This window comes from Ictidomys tridecemlineatus, chromosome 16, assembly GCF_052094955.1.
Source record: "Ictidomys tridecemlineatus isolate mIctTri1 chromosome 16, mIctTri1.hap1, whole genome shotgun sequence".
NCBI lineage: Eukaryota > Metazoa > Chordata > Mammalia > Rodentia > Sciuridae > Ictidomys > Ictidomys tridecemlineatus.
In genome coordinates this window covers 1,195,784-1,205,090 of record NC_135492.1, presented here as the reverse complement: position 1 = coordinate 1,205,090, position 9,307 = coordinate 1,195,784, and the positions used below count along the sequence as shown (strand labels likewise).

Here is a 9,307-nt window from a genome sequence, read left to right as displayed (position 1 = left end):
AACATTTATTTATTTTTTCTTAATTCTCGGCGGACACAACATCTTTGTTGGTATGTGGTGCTGCTGAGGATCGAACCCGGGCTGCACGCATGTTAGGCGAGCGCGCTACCGCTTGAGCCACATCCCCAGCCCAATTTACTCAGATTAATAGCTGAGTTCTAGCTAAAATTTAGGGACCACATCATTAGATTTTAAGATATTTAAAAATATTCTAAACTACAGGAAACCAACATGGAATTTCTCACTGTAACATTTTATTAATTTGGAAAAACATAACTATTAAAACCTAAAAAGTATCACAAAGTACCACAAATAAATGAAAGTAAAAAAATCTAATTAAAATATTGCTAAAGATAATCTATAAACAAGAAAAATACATTCTCGATATATAAATCTAGAAATTAAAGCGATCCCTCTCAGAAAATTCATTTCTAATCAATATCTTAAAGAGGAATACAAAGGAAGGAGTACTTTGGTGAGTATTTCTAATTAAAATGGCAGTGATAGTAGAACAGAATGAGCATCACTTCTGCAAAGCAGAAGACAGCACCATTTCCAGATGCCAAAACACTTATTTTTTAATTAAAATCTTGAACTTCAAAACTACCAGCTATTTTTATTTTATATTCAAAGGTAAGAAAATAAAAATTTACTACTCAAATTTACCTAAATAGATGTTGGGGATGAAAATCAAGTCAAGATGTTGCCTGGCAGTTTGCCAGGAGGAGTGGTTTGTGAAGTAACACCATCGAGCCATTAAGATGATGAGGATACCTTAATGACTGACTGCTGTATCTAAATGATGTTCATTAAGTTAAGCTCTGTGTAATTAGTTGGGTGTATGTACCTCTGCTGTCCTGCAGTGTTAGGGTCTGTAAACAAGTTAAAATAACACCTGGTATTTTGCCAGAGAAATGTTAGAGTTTGTAAACAAGTCTGGATGGTGCCTGGCAAAATGCCAGAGGGAGTGGTTTGAGAAGTAACAAAAGCGAGCTATTAAGTGTGGTTGACTGATGTATCCAGTTTATGCTAATTAAGATAAGCTGTGCAAAATGTATACATAGCTCTGTTGTCCTACAATGAACGGCTCCTACTCCTGCTGTATCAACGTACACAAATTATTTGTCACCCCCCAGTTATTTTGCTGCAGCCAGACTGCGGCACTGCAGAGAAGTGGCTTCTGCTACATTGGATGCCCACTACTTTGAGTTCTGGCTCAGTTCCCTCTGAGTTCACTCTCAATAAAGTAGTTACTTCTTCAGCCTTCAAGTTGCTTGTCACCTCTCGGTTATTTTGCCCAGCCAGACTTCAGCAAATAGAAAATAAGTATAGTTAAAATAAGAAAGGCGATAAATCACATGTGTTCCAGAGAAGATGCAAAGTAATTTACTATCAATCTTGTAATTGTACACTTAGAAAACCAGAGATATTCTAAAAATTAATATATATATATATATATATATATATATATATATATATATATATATATCTTCAATATCTTAAAATTTCAATGAGATATCAATATAACATAAATGTGGAGAACAATCATTTTATTCAAATTAGGAACTGGTAACCAATGAATCCTGTGGCTTTATTATGAAATCTTTTATAGAAAATAAATAAATGGTTGTGGACACATTCCTAATCAAGTTATTACTAGAGTGGTAGTAAAGTGATTGCTTACAAAGACTGCACATGAAAGTCCCTGAGTTTGATGTCTAGAAGCAATAATATATAACCAAAAACATACCCAAGAAAGATCATTATATTTACAAATATTTCGTGATTTAGATTTTACTACAGGCATTTATTTGCTAATTCTATCACTACATCTAAGTTCCTGACAATGCAGCAAATCATTTTAAAGTCACCATGCACACCTCCTTTACTCCCTTATAAATATATCTACATTAATATCACTCCACATTTTTCAAATGACTTTATGTACAATTTTCAAAATTTGAGATTATAAAAGTGACATTATTGTTAAAATTTCATCTATTTTATTCCTGTTCTAGAATCCTATAATCTATAATCTTCTTTTATGTATCCAAACTGTATATGAAATACCCTACAATAAGCTGATTTTATCTATCAAGAAACACTATTCTTGAAATATTTATTCTTCCTGGGGCCTTTAACTATGCAAACCTACAAACAAAATAATAAATCAGCTTACATAGCATTTAACTAAGGCATATTAATGGGGTATTTTGGTCAAGTTCATATCATTATTAATTTATTATTAACTACCTTGGTTTAATGTGGTATATGTGCAACATGTATATAATTTTAAGAAAAAATTAGTGACTAGATATAATAGTACAGGACTGAAATCTCCATAGTGGAAGGACAAAAAAGGAGATCATAAGTTAAAAGTCAGCTTCATCAACTTAGTAAGGACATCAGCAAGTTAGTAAAAACCCTGTCTCAAACTAAAAATGAATTTAAAAAGAAGATTGAGGAGGCAAATCAGAGGTAATGTTACCCTGGGTTAAATTCACATTCCCCCCCTCCCAAATTCTTGTAAGTGTTACAAATACACAATGCCATCATCATAATTGTAACTTATAATCAAACAAGAAAAAAGTAGACCTCCCAATTTTGACATTTGTCAATGCCTTTGAAGTAAACCCTTATGTGAATCTTCAGCATTGAAAAAATATATAGTAAAAAGATTTATCAAAAACAATGTAGAGGTAATTATGTCCAAAATAATGCTGAATAGGCTATAAATGGTACATTAGAATTAATGTATACTAAAATCATGTATATTTTATAAGTGAGTTGAATTACAGCAGTATTTAAGCAAGCAGTAAACCACTAATTGGAAAAGAGAGGGGAAAAAAGGAAGAGAAATTACATGAGCATTGAAATACAAGAAAATATGGCATGTTATTATTTTTGACAGGTGGAATAAGAAATTTAGTTTTAAAATTCAACAACAGAGAAGATCCTTTAAATTATTTACAAAAGCTTGAAATATCTGGAAAGAAAGGTGAGTTAGGAGAATGTGCTAGACAAGGATGCAAAGAAAAGACCACTGACTCCAATTAACATCAAATTAAAGCAAGCTTATTATTTCAACCGGTTGGGCTGCCTCTCTCACCAAAAACCATGGGAACAAGAAAGCCCTGCAGCTTTATTGCAGCCCAACTTTATAGTCTGGAAAGTTACACAAAGGGGGTGTTACAGATAACAAAACTCTGAGAGCATAACACAAAGGCTAGTTTACATTTTTGCTCACTCCAACATAAGAATTTATGAAGGTCATTAGAGCTTCAGAGAGGGTCATTATTTGGCTAGAGAAGGCCAGGATTTTGGGGGCATCAATAAATTTTCAGAGAGGTCTACTATCTTGTCAGAGAGAGCCAGGCATGGGTGAGTTCAAGGCACAGGCAGGCATTCCAATCAAGTTCAGAATTTGCAGTAATTTATAGTAAAGCCAAAATTAGCTTTTCATTTCTTTGTGGCAAGATGGCTTCCAATTTTAAGAAGGAATCAGAATGGGTTTATCAAATGCTTCTTCCTGACAGCCTATGACAGAAGTGTAGGAAAGTCAGGGTTGGGAAATGGGAGCTGGGCTTCCTCTACAGAGTCAAATCTTTGAAAGGTAAAATAAAGCAAGGAAATTTCTTCTCCATGCTACTCACCTCTTCCTCCAAAACATCAGGTGGTACAGAATGGTGAGGAGGCTAGATCTGGTGGAAACATGAGGGAAATGAAGAACAGAGGAGACTGCCCTCTGGATGCTTCCAGTGATGCCTTTTCCACCCCACAGAAGGACTGTCTTATTCCACTACTTCAGCTTCACAGTATCTTGGGTGTGAGTGGTGCTGAACTTCCTAGCAACTCGGGTCATGTAGCAGTGACTAGGAACACAGAGGTTAATGGGATACTGGCACACAGACCTGCACTATCCCCAATATACACACTTTGTTGCACCACTAATCTGGGAGGCATGAAGGCCACTGGAGAACTCAGAGCAAGCTCCAACTCCAGCACTGGCATCCACAGGCCTTCTGCCTTCCCACTTTTTTTCTCCTACTTTTCCATGTCCTCTTTTTTCTTCAGGGAATCTTTACCTCTGAGCAAGAACCCACCCCCAAGCTCTAATTATTTATAAGTGTTGTTTGAGATAGGGTCTTGCTGAGTCACTGGGGAACTCAATGCTCCTGACTATCTATCTATCTATCTATCTATCTATCTATCTATCTATCTATCTATCTATCTATCTATCTATCTAATATATATATATATATATATATATATATATATATATATATATATATAGAGAGAGAGAGAGAGAGAGAGAGAGAGAGAGAGAGTTGTGTATACCTCTGAGGGCAAATGCACTATGTATGTTTCTGAACTTTGTCTATGTATTATGCAAAAGTCAGTGGAGTTTAAAATATGCAGATTTTATACATGCATTATCAATAATTAGTGCCCTCTTTTACACAAGATGCATTGTATATAAATTCTATACCTGTCTAATGGTTGATGAAACATTTGGAATTTCTACTGCACGTTTTCTGAATAACGTTCAGATTAAAAAAAAAAATGTCTCTACCATTTACAACTTGGTTTGCATGTGTTGGTTTTGGTGAAGTGTTTTAGGATCAGGTGTTGAGATAATATTCATACAGCAGGCTATGATGGCTGAGGTCATCCATCTCTAAAACACATAATAGAGGGGGTCTATTTGTGGTCTATTTAAAACCTTTTCCCTTCAGGTAGAAACATTTCATCCTTTTGTGGGGTGTGGAAAATCAGGGAGAATAGGGGATTCATTTTACTCTTTCTCACTTCCTGTTTTTTACATTCTGGATATTGCTGATGTTTGAGGACACTGGCCTATATCACAAAGATACCTCTGCTTTTCTTGCATAGAATTTAATTTAATGTATGTGTCTGATCTTTGTCTATGTATTATGCAAATTTTAGTGTTTTGTTTTTATTTCTAAAGGATTGCTGCCACAAACAAATCACTATCAGAGTAAAGTAGCATGTTTTTTTAATCTAAAAACTCAGGCTCTGAACTATTTTTCTCTCTTTTCTTGTCTACTTTTGGAATCAATGACTGGTCTGTATCCAACATTTCTTGTAGCCCTCACTCTTCACTTATTACATTTGGACTCTCCAGGATGTGGTTCTGTAGTTTGGTGATTAAATAATTGTGAAGTGTTAAAGTAATCTTGGATCCTCTTCACCCCTAGAAGTTCTGAATTATTTGGTGGTAGCCAAAAAATCATTGCTTTATAATATGCACTATGTGTTTCAAATATGTAGACAGATTTGAGATATACTTCTGTATAAATAGGAATACAAATTCTAATTGCATTTTGAGAAAGAAGTATTATTAAAAAGGAAAAGAAAAACCATAAACAAACTGCAAATATTTTAAGCAATGAATAAAAATTTTAGAAAGCGATTATGGTCAAGTATAGATAAATGATACTCAAATGTCAAAAAAATATATAATTTAAGCAAAAGTGGAGGAAATTGTAATTTCTGAGATTTGTTATGTCCTGTCAGAAACTGTCAGAGTGGGCTTGGGGGACACTGAATTAAGCAAAATCTATGTGGGCCAAAGGACTATGAAATTTGGAGATAATTTGGACAAGTATTAGCTATTTGGGAAACAAACCCAGAAAAGATGTGTGAGGTTGGCAGTAGCTTTTTTGCTCTAGGCAGAGTGCAGAGTTAAGTCAGCACAGGGGGAGAGAAAGTTCAGGATATAATCTCACAAACTGTGTCACAGGAGTTATTATGTGTTTATTTCATCACATGATATACAGAGGGGCTGTGAATAAAAGCTGATATGTGATTATTTCTGAAGAACTTTTTTTTTCTCAAGTTTCTCTTGCTGAAAAATGAGTTCTGGGAGAGCAGTCACACATCACTTTGTTGTTAATCATTGCATCTCCAGTATATGTTACTGTGGCTGTTGAATAACAGTAGATTCTCAGATATTTTATACTTGGTGGTGTTCTGGTGCAAGACATTCTCTGTCTACAAGCAGCAACACATTACTTGGGTATCCAGTGGTTGTTAAGGGGAAGGTGCTAACCTCCTTTTTATTTTACAATGTGGTGTGATGGTTATGTAGACATGTATGGCCATTTGGTTTGTATGCTATAAGAAGAGCCTTGAATGCAGAATGGTTGGACTATCATTACAAGTTTAATGGTTAATCACTACCTTTGACCTTAGCATACTGTCACAATCTTTCTTTATTAAACAGTGACTGGAGACATTATTATAGATAATTCGTACATGGGATCTACCTGGGGCTATCTGTTCTAAATTTCAAACAGAAGGCAGCAAATCTTAAAAGGGTTAGATTTTTCTTCAAAAACACATTAAAGTTTTCTGTAATGCCCTTTTAAAAAATTCTTTTAGTTGTAGATGGACACAACATTTTATTTATCATTATGTGGTGCTGAGGAACAAATCCAGTATCAAACCCATGCTAGCTAAGTGCTCTACCACTGAGCCACAACCTCAGTGCCAACCCCCCCCCAGGTAATTTTAACCATTTTATTTTGGCCAAATACTTCAATAATTGTTTTTCTAACTTTAGAAACCTTCGAATGATCTGGCCAAGTTCCCATTAGATCCATCATATTTGGGAGGGGGGCATCCCTGTTAAGCTTGCCCAGAATAATTAGAGTGTTCAGGTATGGAGGGCATAAGCCCTTCTCAGAAGCTAATGTCTGTTTCTAGGTGACACGTTCCCTCAGTTCTTCAGGGAAATGCAATTTATCACACCTCAGATAGCTCTGCGGTGTTTTAAGCATCGAAGAAAAAATATCATCTTGTTTGATACTGCTCCCTTATCAAAAACACTACCTGATTCAGATAAAGTTTTTAGAAACACTTTCATGGAGTTACAGACAAATAAATTTTTGAAATTTTCTTTTATTTGTTTAAATTAGTTACACCTGACAGTAGAGCACATTTTGACACATTATACATAAATGGAGTATAATTTCTCCTTCTTCTTGTTCTACATGTTGTAGAATTGTGCTGATCATGTAATCATATATGCACATATAATATTAATGTCATATATGCACATATAATATTAATGTCTTATTCATTCTAGTATCCATTGTATCCTCCTATTCTCTCCACTCCCTTAACAAACAAATGAATTTATCCTATCATTTTATCCCTGAAAATGTATATTATTTCTTAACTTGCCTCCCTGTTTCCATCCTTCAGGAGATAAAATATTTTTATTCAATATACTTATTCAATCGCTAATCTTTTCTGGAAATACTCTCACAGACACTTCCTAAACTAATGCTTTGTCAGCTATAGAGGTATTTTTTAACATTGTCACATTGACTCATAAAATCAAGCACCAAATTATATACTGAATCAGCAGTATTGTTTGATTGTTTTTTTAGAACTGACATAATAGATGACCAAAACACAGTGGCTCAAAAGAGTAGTTAATTTTATCAAACTTCATGTAAAAATGAGTAGAAAAGACAAAGTTTTCAGATAACAGTGTTTTTTTTTTTCTGGGTGTCCTGAGGGTGAATCTGCCCAATGCTTCTCTCCTAGCTTTTGGTGACTACGAGCTGTTATTGATGTTTCCTGGCTTGTTTTTGTACCACTTCAATCTCTTTCTTTGGTTTCTCTGGCCTTCTCTGCAACTTTAAGTATGTTGCCTCCTCTTCTTTTAAGAATACCAATATTCAAATTTATGGTCAACTGTATTTAATCTTGATCTCATCTCAACTAATTAACACTGACATAGACTTAGGCAAGTTAGTTCATTGCTCCTATTGGAACTACATCAACTTTAATCAGAATTAGAAGTCCATTAAAGGTACATTGCTAAATTTAGCTCTTTAGCTAAATATAAATCACAAAATTTATTAAGTTAATTGTCCCATGTGTCAATCATCAGCATCTGAATATGCACTGGGCTGCAGGCACACATCTTCCAGATGGCATTTCAGGCAGAGGCTGAGGATTCTCTTTGAGGATAAGGAAGACAGTAAGGAATCTCTTCAACTGACATGCTCCACCCCTGGATGGCCTGTCGGACTCTGGGCATACTGTCCTAGTGCATGGCTTAGGCCTCCAGACTCCAGAAACTGCCAACAGTCCCCATATGCTAGCTTCTGTTCCTACCACAGCCAGGTTTGCTTTCAACTGTATCCCTCCCACAGTCTCCATCCCCAGGACACTGCACACCCACCATATCCTGGTGCTCAAGAGCCAGGACTACTCCTAGGAAGCTTCAGAACCTGCATAGCAGAGCAACCTTTGACTCCAAGCATGAGAGTAAAGTCCAGAGCTGAATGGCAGTAATGGTGCACTCAGAAGAAAAGAGTGATTGTTGAAGCCTGTTCTCTCCTCTCTGGCTGCACACAGAATTGGACAGTTTCCAGTAAGTATGACTTACTTGGCAAAGATTCAGACATTGGCCCTCAAATCTGAGACTATTAATCCATCTTTTTTTATAAAAAAAAATTTAAGTGACAAAAATATAATCTTCTCCAGGCATGAATAAGGTTAGGACAAATTATCAGTTGCATTTTTTCTCCAATCTGGGTTTTGCACCCCAGAGCCTTAGGATACTTCTATTTTAAGGTATGATTTAATTCAAGAAGTGGAATTCAGTGCAAATAGCAGAAGATTTGCCTTTAATCTTTTATAGGAAATCATTTCAATTTATGGATTATATATGCCTGTATATGATTCAAGAATAAAAATAATATAATGACACTTAGCATAAAATTTTATTTAACATTTTCTTGTAGGGCATGATGTAACATATGGGCCATGTGCATCAGAAAAGAGGAAACCTAACTTGATACCCACTTCCTGGTCCTGGGGCCAAATGTGGCTAAGATTGAACCTGACGATCAACCATAAGGCATTTCCTTGGTTGTGACAAAAATCAGATGACCTCTAGAATAGGCTCAGAACACTTCCGCCCTCCTGGACAGCTCATGCCTCCCATTACTGCCGGTAGGATGGGTGTAAATGTGAACTCTCCCACCCTGCTGACCTTTATCCTGATTGGCTCCTGTACATTATATTAGCTGTGTGTTTTCTCTCAATAAACTGAGATCCTGCTTTGACTGGTCTCCCTGATGGGTCTGATTGTTTTTGGGTGAGGGAGGGCTGGGTGTGTGTGGTCTGTCGGCTTTTTCTTTTTTGGTTCAGGACAGAAAAGAAGTGGGGGGGCTAAAAACCCCTAATATTTTCTGTTCTGTGTTCCATTTTTTTAACCTGGTTCTGAAAATTGAACTCAGAGGCAATGGCCACTGAATTATAT

At 35.8% G+C, this 9,307-nt stretch overlaps 1 long non-coding RNA gene across 1 annotated transcript; it reads left to right on the top strand.

The window, feature by feature from the left end:
- The first annotated feature begins 8,215 nt into the window (after positions 1-8,215).
- On the top strand, positions 8,216-8,823 carry LOC144371312 (uncharacterized). Its single transcript, XR_013431405.1, has 2 exons — positions 8,216-8,413; positions 8,787-8,823. It is a non-coding gene; the product is annotated as an uncharacterized LOC144371312 (long non-coding RNA).
- The last annotated feature ends 484 nt before the right edge of the window (positions 8,824-9,307 follow it).